Source organism: Pristiophorus japonicus, unplaced genomic scaffold (assembly GCF_044704955.1).
Source record: "Pristiophorus japonicus isolate sPriJap1 unplaced genomic scaffold, sPriJap1.hap1 HAP1_SCAFFOLD_579, whole genome shotgun sequence".
NCBI lineage: Eukaryota > Metazoa > Chordata > Chondrichthyes > Pristiophoridae > Pristiophorus > Pristiophorus japonicus.
The window spans coordinates 297657-312395 of NW_027254487.1; the positions used below are offsets into that span (position 1 = coordinate 297657).

General features: G+C 53.1%; 1 non-coding gene across 1 annotated transcript; it reads right to left on the bottom strand.

Annotated features, from left to right (window-relative positions):
• Nucleotides 1-14154: 14154 nt before the first annotated feature.
• trnat-agu (transfer RNA threonine (anticodon AGU)) lies at nt 14155-14227 on the bottom strand. Its single transcript has one exon. It is a non-coding gene; the product is annotated as a tRNA-Thr (tRNA).
• Between the last annotated feature and the right edge of the window lie 512 nt (nt 14228-14739).

Below are 14739 nucleotides of genomic sequence, written 5' to 3' on the forward strand. Positions count from 1 at the left end.
AAGTGAGAGAGGGGTAAAAGGATGTAAAACGGGAGTGAGAGATTTGGAAGGGGAGAGAGAGTGTAAGAGAGACGAGAAGAGGAGAGGGGGAAGGATGTGAGGGGAGCCTGTAGTTCCAATGTCGAGCTGTTTAATATTTATAATTAAACCCCTTGTTAACTGATAGTGAATTTAAATACTGAGCTAATTTTGAGTAGGCCCCAGTGAAATTTGAACTCACGACCTCTGAAGATAGGGATAAAGAGAGAGGGGAAGGGGAGAGAGAGAGGCGGGGAGGGGAGGGGGAGGAAGGGGAGAGGGGGGAAGGGAGAGAGTGGGGAAGAGGGGAGATAGAGTTGGGAAGGGGAGAGAGTGGGGAAGATGAGAGAGGGGGGAGAGAGTGGGAAGGGAGAAAGGAAGAGAGGGGGAATGCGCCAGAGGGGGAAGGGGAGAGTCTGATGGGAATGGGGAGAGCGAGAGTGAGGGAAGGAGAGAAAGGGAGGAGGGAGTGGGCGTAAAAAGTGGAGACAGGGGAGGGGAGGGAGAGAGTAGGGAAGAAAATGAAAAGGGAGAAGGGAAGGAGTGAGTGACAATGGACGGAGAGAGCGGGGGAAGGGGAGAGAGAGAGAGGGAGGAGGGGAAGGGAGAGAGTGGGGAAGAGGGGAGAGAGAGTTGGGAAGGGGAGAGAGTGGGGAAGATGAGAGAGGGGGAGAGAGTGGGTAGAGAGTGGGGAGGGAGAAAGGAAGAGAGGGGGAATGCGCCAGAGTGGGAAGGGGAGAGTCTGATGGGAATGGGGAGAGCGAGAGCGAGGGAAGGAGAGAAAGGGAGGAGGGAGTGGGCGTAAAAAGTGGAGACAGGGGAGGGGAGAGAGAGAGTGTGGAAGAAAATGAAAAGGGAGAGGGGAAGGAGTGAGTGACAGTGGATGGAGAGAGAGGGGGAAGGGGAGAGAGAGGGGGAAGGGGAGAAAGAGAGGGGGAAGGGGAGAGAGAGGGAGAGTGGGATGGGAGGGAGAGAGGGGGAAGGGGAGCGAGGAGGAGGGGAAGGAGAAGGAAGGGAGGAGGAAATGAGTAGAAAAGAGAGAGGGAACGGATGAGAGAGTGGAAGATGTGAGAGGTGGGGGGGGGTAATGGGAAAGAGAGAGGGGAAGGGGAGAGAGTGGGGAAGGGGAGAGAGAGGGGGAAGGGGAGAGAGAGGGGAATGAGTGATAAAGAGAAACGGGGAAAGCGAGAGTGAGTAAAAAGAGGCAGAATGTGTAGTGATGGCAAAAGCAGGGAGAGAGGAAAGAGAACAGGAGTGCCTTCTGTTCCAGGGTCGGGCTCAGAGATGTTTAATATTTATCATTTAAATACTGAGCTAATTTTGAGTCGACCCCAGTTATATTTGAAGCTACAACCTCTGGTTTACTAGACCAGTGCTCGAACCCCTGAGCTATGGAGTCACCTACCCTGGGAAATACAGGGGAAGGAGCAGGAAAGAGAGGGGAAGGGAAAAGAGAGAGTGGAAGGAGTGAGAGAGAGGGGAAGGAGAGAAAGAGGGGAAGGGGAGAGAGAGAGTCGGGGAGGGGAAAGATAGGGAGGGAGGGGGAGAGATTGGTGAAGGAGTGAGAGAGCGGCGAAGGAGTGAGAGCGGTGAATGGGAGAGAGGGGGAAGGGAGAGAGGGGTAGGAGTGAGAGAGAGTATAACGAGTGTTTAAGAGCGGGAAGGGGAGTGTGGGGAAGGGGAGAGAGTGGGGGAGGGGAGAGCGTGGGGAGGGAGAAAGGGAGAGAGTGGGGAATGGGCCAGAGGGGGACGGAGAGAGTCTGCTGGGAATGGGGAGAGCGAGAGCGAGGGAAGGAGAGAAAGGGAGGAAGGAGGGAGTGAAAAAAGTGGAGACAGGGAAGGAGAGAGAGAGAGTGGGGGACAAAATGAAAAGGGAGAGGTGAAGGAGTGACCAACAGTGGACGGAGAGAGGGGGGAAGGGGAGAGTGAGGGGGAAGGGGAGAGAGAGGGGAAGTGGAGAGAGAGGGGAAGTGGAGAGAGAGAGGGAAGCAGAGAGAGGGAGGGGGAAGGGGAAGGGGGAAGGGGACAGAGAGGGGAAAGGGGAGAGAGAAGGCGAAGGGGAGAGAGAGGGGGAAGCGGAGAGAGGGAGGGGGAAGGGAAGAGATAGCGAGGAAAGGAGAGAGGGAGAAGGGGGAAGGGAATTGAGAGATGGGGAAGGGGAGAGAGAGGGGGGAAGGGGAGAGAGAAGGGGAAAGGGGACTGAGAAGGCGGAAAGGGAGAGAGACGGGGAAGGGCAAAGAGAAGGGGGAAGGGGAGATAGGGGGAAGGTGAAAGAGAGAGAGGGGAAGAAGAGAGAGAGGGAGGAGGAAATGGGTAGAGAAGAGAGAGGGAACGGATGAGAGAGAGGAAGATGTGAGAGAGAGAGGGGGAACGGGAAAGAGAGAGGGGATGAGGAGAGAGAGGGGGAAGGAGAGAGAGACCGGAGGAAGGGGAGAAAGACAGGAGGAAGGGGAAAGAGAGGGAGGGGAAGGAGAGAGAGAGGGAGGAGGAAAAGGGCAGAGAAGAGAGAGGGAACGGATGAGAGAGAGGAAGATGTGAGAGAGAGGGGGAAGGGGAAAAAAGGGAGGGGAACGTGAGAGAGTGGGGAAGGGGAGAGAGAGCAGAAGGGGAGAGCGGAATGAGTGATAAAGAGAAACGGGGAAAGCGAGAGAGCGAGGAAGAGTAAAAAGAGGCAGAATGTGTAGTGATGGGGAAAGCAGGGAGAGAGGGAGAAGGGGAAAGGATGGGTAAGGAGAACAGGAGAGTTTTCTGTTTCAGGGTCGGTCTCAGAGCTGTTTAATATTTATAATTAAAGCCCTTGTTAATTGACAGCGAATTTAAATACTGAGCCAATTTTAAGTATGCCCCAGCGAGATTTGAACCCACGACCCGTGGTTTACTAGACCAGTGCTCTAACCCCCGAGCTATGGAGCCACCTGTTCTGGGAAAGACAGGGGAAGGAACAGGAAAGAGAGGGGAAGGGCAAAGAGTGAGTGGAAGGAGTGAGAGAGAGGGGGAAGGGGAGAAAGAGAGAGGGGAAGGGGAGATTGGGAGGGGTGAATGGGCCAGAGGGGGAGGGGTAGAGTCTGATGGGAAAGGGGAGAGCGAGAGCGAGGGAAGGAGATAAAGGGAGGAGGGACGGGGCCAGAAGAGTGGAGACAGAGGAAGGGAGAGAGAGTGGGGGAGAAAATGAAAAGGGAGAGGGAAAGGAGTGAGTGACAGTGGAAGAGGAGAGAGAGAGGGAAAGGGAGAGAGAGAAGGGAAGGGGAGGATGAGAGGGAAGGGGCGAGAAATGGGGAAGGGGAAGGGGAGAGAGAGGGGGGAGAGAGATGGGGGAAGGGGAGACAGCGGGGAAGGAGAGAGATAACGAGGGAAGGGGAAAGGGAGAAGGGGAAGGTGCGAGAGCGACGGGGGAACGAGAGAGAGAGAGAGGGAAGGGGAGAAAATGAAAAGGGAGAGAGGAAGGAGTGAGCGACAGTGGAAGGGGAGAGAGAGGGGGAAAGGGAGAGAGAGAGGGGGGAAGTGGAGGGAGAGAGGGAAGGGGAGAGAAATGGGGAAGGGGGAGGGGAGAGAGATGGGGGGAAGGGGAGACAGCGGGGAAGGAGAGAAATAGCGAGGGAATGGGAGAGGGAGAAGGGGGAAGGTGCGAGAGCGACGGGGGAAGGAGAGAGAGCGACGGGGGAAGGGAAGAGAGAGAGGGAAGGGGAGAAGAGAGTGAGGGATGGGGAAGAGGAGGGAGAGGGGAAGGGGAGAGACGGGGAAGGAGAGAGAGGGGAAGGAGAGAGAGAGAGAGGAAGGGGAGAGAGAGGAGGAATTGGATAGAGGAGAGAAAGGGAATGGGTGAGAGAGAGGGAAGGGGAATGAGTGGGGAAGGGGAGAGAATGGGGGAAGGGGAGAGAGAGGGGAATGAGTGATAAAGAGAAACGGGGAAAGCGAGAGAGCGGAACGAGTAAAAAAAGGCAGAATGTGTAGTGATGGGGAAAGCAGGAAGAGAAAAGTGATGAAAGTAGAGCTTTCTTTCAGGGTCGGTCTCAGAGCAGTTTTATATTTATCAGTAAATTTAAATACTAAGCTAATTTTGAGTAGGCCTCAGTGAGACTTGAACTCACGACCCCTGGTTTACAAGACCAATACTCCAACCCCTGAACTATGGAGCCACCTGTTTTGTGAAAGACAGGGGAAGGAGCAGGAAAGAGAGAGGAAGGGAAAAGAGAGGGATGGGAAGGGGAGATTGAGAGGGGGGAATGGGCCAGAGGGGGAGGGGGAGAGTCTGATGGGAAAGGAGAGAGCGAGAGCGAGGGAAGGAGAGAAAGGGAGGAGGGAGGGGGCGAGAAGAGTGGAGACAGGGGAGGGGAGAGAGAGAGTGGTGGAGAAAATGAAAAGGGAGAGAGGAAGGACTGAGCGACAGTGGAAGGGGAGAGAGAGATGGGGGGAAGGGGAGACATGGAGGAAGAGAGAGGAAGGGGAGAGAGAGAGTGGATGTTGTTGCATGGTCAGTCTTGGAGCTGTTTAATATTTATAATTAAAGCCCTTGTTAATTGACGGTGAATTTTGAGAAGGCTCCAGTAAGATTTGAACATACAACTAATAGTTTATAAGTCTAGTGCTCTAACCCCTGAGCGACTAAGCCACATTTGCAGAAGACAACAGGGAAAGGAGTAGGAAAGAGAGAGGAAGGGAAAAGAGCGAGAGGGAAGGGGAGAGAGAGGGGGAAGTGAGAGAGAGAGGAAGGGGAAAGAGAGACAGGGGGATGGGGAGAGAAAGGGGGAGGGGAGAGAAAGGGGGAGGGGAGAGAGAGAAGGGGCGAGAGGGTGGAGAGAGTGGGTAGGGGAGAGAGGGAGAGGGGGGAAGGTGAGAGGGTGAGGCGAGGGAGACGGGAGAGAGTGAGAGAAAGGAATGAGTGAGAGACGGGGAAAGCAAGATGGTGGGAAAGGGAGAGAGTGGAGAATGGGCCAGAGGGGGAGGGGGAGGGGGAGAGTCTGATGGGAATGGGGAGAGAGAGAGCGAAGGAAGGAGAGAAAGGGAGGAGGGAGTGGGCGAAAAAAGTGGAGACAGGGGAGGAGAGAGAGAGAGTGGGGGAGAAAATGAAAAGGGAGAGGGGAATGTGTGAGCAACAGTGGACAGAGAGAGGGGGGAAGGGGAGAGAGAGAGGGGGAAGGGAAGTGGAGAGAGGGAGGGGGAAGGGGTGAGAGAAGGCGAGGGGAGAGAGAGGGGGAAGCGGAGAGAGGGAGGGGGAAGGGGAGAGATAGCGAGGAAAGGGGAGAGAGAGAAGGGAGGAAGGGGATTGAGAGATGGGGAAGGGGAGAGAGACGGGAGGAAGGGGAAAGGGGAGAGTGACAGAGGGAGGGGGAAATGGGTAGAGAAGAGAGAGGGAACGGATGAGAGAGAGGGTGAAGGGGAAAGAGATGGAGGGGAACGGGAGAGAGTGGAGAAGGGGAGAGGGGAATGAGTGATAAAGAGAAATGGGGAAAGCGAGAGAATGTGCAGTGATGAGGAAAGGAGAACAGGAGAGACTTTTGTTTCAGGTTCAGTCTCGGAGCTGTTTAATATTTAAAATTAAACACCTTGTTAATTGACGGTGAATTTAAATACTGAGCTAATTTTGTGGAGCTCCCTGTGAAGATTCGAACTCACAACCCCTGGTTAACGAGACCAGTGAGTGCTCTAACGCCTGACCTATGGAGCCACCTTCTATGAGAAAACAGGGGAAGGAGCAGGAAAGAGAGGGCGTAAGGAAAAGCGAGAGTGGAAGGAGTGAGAGAGAGGGGGAAGGAGTGAGAGTGGGAGGGGAAGGGGAGAGAGAGCGGGGGAAGGGGAGGGAGTGTGTGGAACGGAGGGAGAGAGTGGATGGAGTGAGAGAGGGAAGGGGAGAGAGAGGGGAAGGAGTGAGAGAGAGGGGGAAGGTGAGACTGGGAGTAAGAGAGAGGCGAAGGGGAGAGACAGACGGGGAGAGGAAAGAGGGGGAAGGAGAGAGAGTGTGTGAAACGGAGGGAGAGAATGGATGGGGTGAGAGAGGGAAGGGGAGAGAGAGGGGAAGGAGTGAGAGAGAGGGGGAAGGGGAGACTGGGAGGGAGAGAGAGGGGAAGGGGAGAGACAGAGGGGGAGAGGAAAGAGAGGGGAAGGGGAGACAATGTGTGGAAGGGAGGGAGAGAGAGGATTGAGTGAGAGAGGGAAGGGGAGAGAGGGGGAAGGAGTGGTTAGCGGACAGCAGGGTTGGGGAGAGAAGTAAGATAGACGAGGAAGGAGAGAGAGGGGAAGGAGTGGGGAGCGAATGAAAGTAGAGAGGGAAGGGGAGAGCAAGAGAGGGGAAGGGGAGAGAGAGGGGAAGGGAAGAGAGAGGGGAAGGGGAGTGAGGGGGAAGGAGAGAGGATAAGGCGAGGGAGGGGGAAGGGGGAAGAGGGGAATGAGTGAGAGACGGGGAAATCGAGATAGCGGGAAAGGGAGAGAGGGGTAAAAAGATGTAGAATGGGGAAGGGAGAGAGAGATTTGGAAGCGGAGAGAGATTGTTACAGAGACGAGGGGATCCTGTTGTTCCAGGGTCGGCCTCGGAGCTGTTTAATATTTATAATTAAAGTCCTTGTAAATTGACGGTGAATATAAATACAGTGCTAACTTTGTGCAGGTTGGTGTGAGATTTGAACTCATAATCCCTGGTTTACTAGACTAGTGCTGTGGTGTGGAGGGTAGCCAATGTAACCCCACTTTTTAAAAAAGGAGGGAGAGAGAAAACAGGGAATTATAGACCGGTCAGCCTGACATCGGTAGTGGGTAAAATGATGGAATCAATTATTAAGGATGTCATAGCAACGCATTTGGAAAGAGGTGACATGATAGGTCCAAGTCAGCATGGATTTGTGAAATGGAAATCATGCTTGACAAATCTTCTGGAATTTTTTGAGGATGTTTCCAGTAGAGTGGACAAGGGAGAACAAGTTGGTGTGGTGTATTTGGACTTTCAGAAGGCTTTCGACAAGGTCGCATACAAGAGATTAATGTGCAAAGTTAAAGCACATGGGATTGGGGGTAGTGTGCTGACATGGATTGAGAACGAGTTGGCAGACAGGAAGCAAAGAGTAGGAGTAAATGGGTACTTTTCAGAATGGCAGGCGGTTACTAGTGGGGTACCGCAAGGTTCTGTGCTGGGGCCCCAGCTGTTTACATTGTAAATTCATGATTTAGACGAGGGGATTAAATGTAGTATCTCCAAATTTGCGGATGACACTAAGTTGGGTGGCAGTGTGAGCTGCGAGGAGGATGCTATGAGGCTGCAGAGTGACTTGGATAGGTTAGGTGAGTGGGCAAATGCATGGCAGATGAAGTATAATGTGGATAAATGTAAGGTTATCCACTTTGGTGATAAAAACAGAGAGACAGACTATTATCTGAATGGTGACAGATTAGGAAAAGGGGAGGTGCAACGAGACCTGGGTGTCATGGTACATCAGTCATTGAACGTTGGCATGCAGATACAGCAGGCGGTTAAGAAAGCAAATGGCATGTTGGCCTTCATAGTGAGGGAATTTGAGTACAGGGGCAGGGAGGTGTTCCGACAGTTGTACAGGGCCTTGGTGAGGCCACACCTGGAGTATTATGTACAGTTTTGATCTCCTAACTTGAGGAAGGACATTCCCGGAATGGCGAGACTGACATATCAAGAAATACTGGATCAACTGGGCTTGTATTCACTGGAGTTCAGAAGAATGAGAGGGGACCTCATAGAAACGTTTAAAATTCTGACGGGTTTGGACAGGTTAGATGCAGGAAGAATGTTCCCAATTTTGGGGAAGTCCAGAACCAGGGGTCACAGTCTAAGGATAAGGGGTAAGCCATTTAGGACCGAGATGAGGAGAAATTTCTTCACTCAGAGACTGGTGAATCTGTGGAATTCTCTACCACAGAATGTTTTTGAAGCCTATTCACTAAATATATTCAAAAAGGAGTTAGATGTAGTCCTTACTACTAGCGGGATCAAGGGGTATGGCGAGAAAGCAGGAATGGGGTACTGAAGTTGCATGTTCAGCCATGAACTCATTGAATGGCGGTGCAGGCTAGAAGGGCCGAATGGCCTACTCCTGCACCTATTTTCTATATTTCTATGTTTCTATGTCTCTAACCCCTGAGCTGTGGAGCCACCTACTCTGAGAAAGACAGGGGAGGAGCAGGAAAGAGAGGCGAAGGGAAAAGAGAGTGGAACGAGTGAGAGAGAGGGGGAAGGGGAGAGAGCGGGAAAAGGGAGAGAGGGGGAAGGGGAGAGAGAGTGGGGGAAGAGGAGAGGGGGGAGAGTGGGGACAGAGTGGGTATGGGAGAGAGTGGGGAGGGAGGGAGAAAGAGAGAGAGGGGGGAATGGGTCAGAGAGGGAGGGGGGGAGTCTGATGGGAAAGGAGAGCGCGAGTGAGAGAAGGAGATAAAGGGAGGAGGGAGTGGGCGAGAAGAGTGGAGACAGGGGAGGGGAGGGTGAGAGTGGGGTCGAAAATGAAAAGGGAGAGGGGAAGGAGTGAGTGACAGTGGAAGTCGAGAGAGAGGGGGAAGGGGAGAGAGAGTGGGGGAAGCGGAGAGAGAGGGGGAAGGAGAGAGAGAGGGGGAAGAGGAGAGAGAGGGGGAAGCGTAGAGAGAGGGGGGAAGGGGAGAGAGAGGGGGGGAAGAGGAGAGAGAGGGGGAAGGGGAGAAAGAGGGGAAGGGGAGAGAAAGGGGGAAGGGGAGAGGGAGGGGAATGAGTGAGAAAGAGAAACGGGGAAAGCGAGAGAGCGGGATAGAGTAAAAAGAGGCAGAATGTGTAGTGATGGGGAAAGCAGGGAGAGAGGGAAAGGAGGAAAGGACGGGTAAAGGGGCGAAAAGAGAACAGGAGAATCTTTTGTTCCAGGGTCAGTATCAGAGTTGTTTAATATTTAAAATTAATGCCCTTGTAAATTGACAATGAACTTAAATAAAAATATAACTTTGAGTAGGCGCCAGTGAGATTTGAACTCACGACCCCTTATTAACAAATGCACTGTTCTCACCCCGAAGATATGGAGCCACATTTTCTAAGAAAGACAGGGGAAGGAGAAGGAAAGAGAGGCGAAGGGAAAAGAGAGAGTGGAAGGTGTGAGAGAGAGGGGGAAGGGGAAAGAGAGGTGGAAGGAGAGAGAGAGAGGAAGGGGAAAGAAAGACAGGGGGATGGGGAGAGAAAGGGGGAGGGGAGAGAGAGAAGGGGAGAGAGGATGGAGTGAGTGGGTAGGGTAGAGAGGGAAAGGGGGAAGTTGAGAGGGTGAGGAGAGGGAGACGGGAGAGAGTGAGAGAGGGGAATGAGTGAAAGACGGGGAAAGCAAGATGGTGGGAAAGGGAGAGAGGGGTAAAAAGATGTAGAACGGGTCATGATGGGTGTTATATATGTAAACCTGTAAATACCTTGTGTAACCACCAGAGGGCTCATCCCCTGGAGTCCCAAGGGATCCCACAGTCCCTTGGGAGCACCTGTACTTGAGGAGGCCTCACAGGCTGGAGAGGCACTCTGGAGACCTGTAATAAAAGACTAAGGTCACACTTTGCTTTGAGCCCACAGTATCTGGTCAGACTCTTTATTCATACACAACAACTGGCGACGAGGTACAGATGACGAACACAACGATGCAGAGAACAGTGGGCATCCTGGAGAAATTTTCGGAGGGAGATGATTGGGAAACCTTTGTGGAGCGACTCGACCAATACTTCGTGGCCAACGAGATGGAAGGAGAAACAAACGCTGCCAAACGAAGGGCGATTCTCCTCACTGTGTGCAGGGCACCAACGTATGGCCTCATGAAAAACCTGCTTGCTGCAGCGAAACCCACAGAGAAATCGTACGATGAGTTGTGCACACTGGTCCAGAAGCAACGGAACCCGAAGGAAAGTGTTCTGATGGCGAGATATCGGTTCTACACGTACAAGAGGTCTGAAGGCCAGGAAGTGACAAGCTATATCACCGAGCTAAGTGGCCTTGCAGGACATTGCAAATTTTGAAGGACATTTGGAGCACATGCTCAAGGACTTCTTTGTACTTGGCATTGGCCACGAAACTGTACTTCGCAAACTTTTGACTGTAGAGACCCCAACCATAGCGATAGCCCAGGCGTTTATTGCCACCAGTGACAATACTAAGCAAATCTCTCAGCACGCAAGTGCTGCTACAAGTACTGTGAACAAAGTGATGTTGTTTTATAAACCTTTTATGAGGGTGGGGAGGGAGGGTAAGGAGAAGGAAAAAGAGGGGAAGGGGAGAGAGAGAGAGAGAGAGAGGGAGAATGAGAGAGTCTGAAAGGTAAGGGAAAAGTGAGAGCGAAAGTGAAAAGGCAGAGGCAGAAAAGAGAGGCATATTTAAATACTAAACTAACTTTGAGTAGGCTCAAGTGAAATTTGAACTCACGACCCCTGGTTTACAACACCAGTGCTCTAACCCCGAAGCTATGGAGCCACCTACTGTAAGAAAGACAGGAGAAGGAGCAGGAAAGAGAGGGGAAGGGGGACAGTGAGGCAGAGAGAGGGGAAGGGGAGTGTGAGGGTGGAAGGAGTGAGAGAGAGGGGAAGGGGAGAGAGAGGTGGAGGAACGGGAAAGAATGGTGAAGGAGTGAGAGAGAGAGATAAGGGTAGATTAGGAGAAAGAGAGAGGGGCAGGGGAGAGAGAGAGGGACCGGGAAAGAGAGGTTAAGGGAAGAAAGGGGGAAGGAGTGAGAAAGAGTTAAGAAGAGGAGGGAGCAGAAGGGGAGTGAGACAGGGGGAGGGGAGAGCAGTGAATGGGAAGGGAAGAAAGGGAAAGGAGTGTGAGAGGGGGAAGGGGAGATAGGGAGGTGGGGAGAATGTAGAAGGGGGGAGAGAGAAGGGTAGGAGTAGGAAAGAGGGAAGGGGGAAAGAGAGGGGGGAAGGGGAGAGAGATGGGGAGCGGAAAGAGAGGGGAAGGGGAGAGAGAGGGAGAAGAGAAGAATCTGAAAGGAAAGGGAGAAGAGAGAGAGAGGAGGGAGGGAATAGAGAGTGAGAGAGAGGAGGGGAAGGGGAGAGAAAGGGAGGAAGGGGAAAGTGATGTTAAGGGGAGAGAGGGGGAAGGAGTGAGAGAGAGAGAGATAGAGAGAGAGAGGGGAAGGGCAGAGAGGGGGAGAACCTGAAAGAAAAGGGAAAAGAGTGGGAGAAATGTACTTAAATACTAAATTAGGCACCAGTGCGATTTAAACTCACGACCCCTGATTTACTAGAGCAATGCTCTAACCCCTGAGCTATGGAGTCACCTGCGTTGGGAAAGATAGGGGAAGACGCAGAAAAGAAAGGGGAAGGTAAAAGAGAGAGTGGAATGAGTGTGAGAGAGGAGAAGGAGAAAGAGAAGGATTGGAAGGGGAGAGAGAAGGGGGAAGAGGAGAGAGGGAAAAGGGGAGAGAGGAGGGAATGGGCCATAGGGGGAGGGGAGAGTCTGATGGGAAAGGGGAGAGCGAGAGCGAGGGAAGGAGAGAAAGGGAGGTGGGAGGGGGCGAGAAGAGTGGAGACAGGGGAGGGGAGGGAGAGAGGGGGGGAAGAACATGAAAAGGGAGAGCGGAAGGAGTGAGTGACAGTGGAAGGGGAGAGAGAGAGGGGGAAGGGAAGATAGAGGGGGAAGGGGAGAGAAAAGGAGAAGGGAAGAGGGGAGAGGGGGAAAGGGGAGAGATACCGAGAGAAGGGGAGAGGGTGGAGGGTGAAGGGGAAAAGGGAGAGGAGAGAGAGTGAGCGGGAGGAAGGGAGAGAGAGGGGGAAGGGGAGAGAGAAAGGGGAGGAGAGAGAGAGAGAGAGAGGAGGAAATGGACAAAGGAGAGAGAGGGGAATGTTTGAGAGAGAGGAAGATGTGGGAGGGAGGGGGAAGGGGAAGGGAAAAGAGACAGAACGTGTCGTGATTGGGAAAGTTGGAGAAGAGAAAAGGACGGGAAAGGAGAACCTTTTGTTCCAGGGTCAGTCTCGGAGCTGTTTAATATTTATAATTAAAGCCCTTGTTAATTGACGATGAACTAAAACACTGAGCTAATTTTGAGTAGACCCAAGTGAGATTCGAACTCACGACCCCTGGTTTAACTAGACCAGTGCTCTAACCCCTGAGTTATGGAGCCACCTGCTCTGGGACGACCAGGGGAAGGAGCAGGAAAGAGAGGGGAATGGAAAAGAGCGAGTGGAAGGAGTGAGAGAGGGGGAAGAGTAAAGAGAGAGGGGAAGGGGAGCGAATGGGGAAGGAGTGAGAGAGAGGGAGAAGGGAAGAGAGTGGGAAAGGAGATAGAGAGAGGGAAAAGGGGAGACAGGGAGGAAGAGAGAGGGGAAGGGGAGAGACAGAGGGGGAGAGGAAAGAGGGGGAAGGGGAGAGAGTGTGTGGAGGGAGAGAGTGGATGGAGTGAGAGAGGGAAGGGGAGAGAGGGGGAAGGAGTGTGGAGTGAATGAAAGTAGAGAGGGAAGTGGAGCGCAAGAGAGGGGGGAGGGAGGGAGGGGGAAGGAGAAAGTGGGGAGAGGGGAATGAAAGAGAGACGGGAAAGCGAGATAGTGGGAAAGGGAGAGAGGGGTAAAAAGATGTAGAACGGGAGAGAGAGAGTACTACAGAGGGGAGCTTGTTGTTCCAGGGTCAGTCTCGGAGTTGTTTAATATCCTTGTTAACTGATGGCGAATTTAAATACAGAATTAACTTTGTGTACGCCACATTGATATTTGATCTTATAACCGCTGGTTTACCAAACCACTGCTTTAACCCCTGCGATATGGAGCCAGCTGCTGTAGAAATGACAGGGGATGAGCAGGAAAGAGAGGGGAAGGGAAAAGAGAGAGTGGAAGGGGTGAGAGAGAGAGGGAAGGGGAGAGAGAGGGAGAGAAACGGAAGAGAGTGGTTAAGGAGTGAAGGGAGAGGGAAGGGTAGATGAGGAGAAAGAGAGAGGGGAGAGAGAGAGGGATGGGGAAAGAGAGGTTAAGGGAAGAGAGGGGGAAGAAGTGAGAAAGAGGAGAGAGCAGAAGGGGAGTGAGACAGGGGGAGTGGAGAGAAGTGAAGGGGAAGGGAAGAGAGGGGAAGGAGTGAGAGAGAGGGGGAGGGGTGACAGGGAGGGGAAGGGGAGGGAGGGAGGTGGGGAGGGGAGACAGGGAGAGAGAGAGTAGGAAAGAGGGAAGAGAGAGGGGAAGGGGAAAGGGAGAGAGATGGGGACGGGAAAGAGAGGGGAAGGAGTGAGAGAGGGAGAAGGGAAGAATCTGAAAGGAAAGGGAAAAGAGAGTGAGAGGAGGTAGGGAAGAGAGTGGGGAAGTAGTGAGAGAGAGGAGGGAGAACCTGAAAGGAAAGGGAAAAGTGGGAGGAATGAGACGCAGGTAATTAAATACCAAATTACACCCCAGTGAGATTTGAACTCATGACCGCCTGGTTTACTAGAACAATGCTCTAACCCCTGAGCTCTGGAGCCACATGCTGCGGGAAAGACAGGGGAAGGAGCAGGAAAGAGAGGGGAAGGGAAAAGAGAGAGTGGAAGGAGTGAGAGAGGGGGGGGAGGGGAAAGAGAGGGAGGGGAAGGGGAGAGAGGGGGGGGAAGCGGAGAGAGAGAGAGAGAGGGGAAGGGAGACAGCGAGGAAGAGAGGAAGAGAGGGAGCTGGGGAAAGAGAGGCAGGGGATGCAGAGAGAGAGAGAGTGTATGGAATGGTGGGGAGAGAGAAGGAAAGGAGTGGGAGAGAAGGGAGGAAGGGGAGAGAGAGGGGGAAGGGGAGAGCATGAGGGGAGGGAGGGGGAAGGCGGGGAGAGGTGAATGAGTGACAGGCGGGGAGAGTGAGAGAGGGAAGGTGAGAGAGAGGGAGCCGGGTCGAGAGAGGGGAAGGGGAGTATGAGGGGAAGGGAGAGAGAGGGGGAAGAATAGAGAGTGAGGGGAGAGAGGGGGAATTAGAAAGAGGGTATGGTGAGGGAGGGGGAAAGGGGGGAGAGGGGAATGAGTGAGAGACGGGGAAAGCGAGATAGTGGGAAACGGAGAGGGGGGTTAAAAGATGTAGAATGGGTCGTGATGGGGAAGGGAGAGAAAGATTTGGAAGGCGAGAGAGATTGTAAGAGAGACGAGATGAGAGGGGGAAGGGTGTGAGGGGAGCCTGTTGTTCCAGGGTCGGTCTCGGAGCTGTTTAATATTTATAATTAAAGCCCTTGTTAATTGACGGTGAATTTAAATACGAAGTCTAATTTTGAGCAGGCCCCAGTGAGATTTAAACTCACGACCCCTGGTTTACTAGACTAGTGCTCTAACGCCTGAGCTATGGAGCCACCTGCTGTAAGGAAGATAGGGGAAGGAGCAGGAAAGAGAGTGGAAGGGAGACAGGGAGGCAGAGAGAGGAGAAGGGGAGAGCAAGAGTGGAAGGAGTGAAAGAGGGGAAGGGGAGAGAGAGGGGGAGGAACGGGAGAGAGTGCTGAAGGAGTGAGAGAGAGAGGGAAGGGGAGACGGAGGGGAAGGGGAGAGAGAGAGGTGGGGAAAATGTAGAAGGTGGGGAGAGAGAAGGGAAGGAGTAGGAAAGAGGGAAGAGAAAGGGGAAGGGGAAAGAGAGGGAGGGGAGGGGCGAGAGATGGGGAAGGGAGAGAGAGGGAGAAGGGAGGAATCTGAAAGGAAAGGGAAAGGAGAGTGAGAGGAGGGAGAGAGAGGAAGGGGAAAGAGATGTGAAGGGGAGAGAGGGGGAAGGGGTGAGAGAGAGGGGGAGGGCAGAGAGAGGGGGAGAACCTGAAAGTAAAGGGAAAAAGAGAGACAGGAGGTGGGTATTTAAATACTAAGTTAGGCCTTAGTG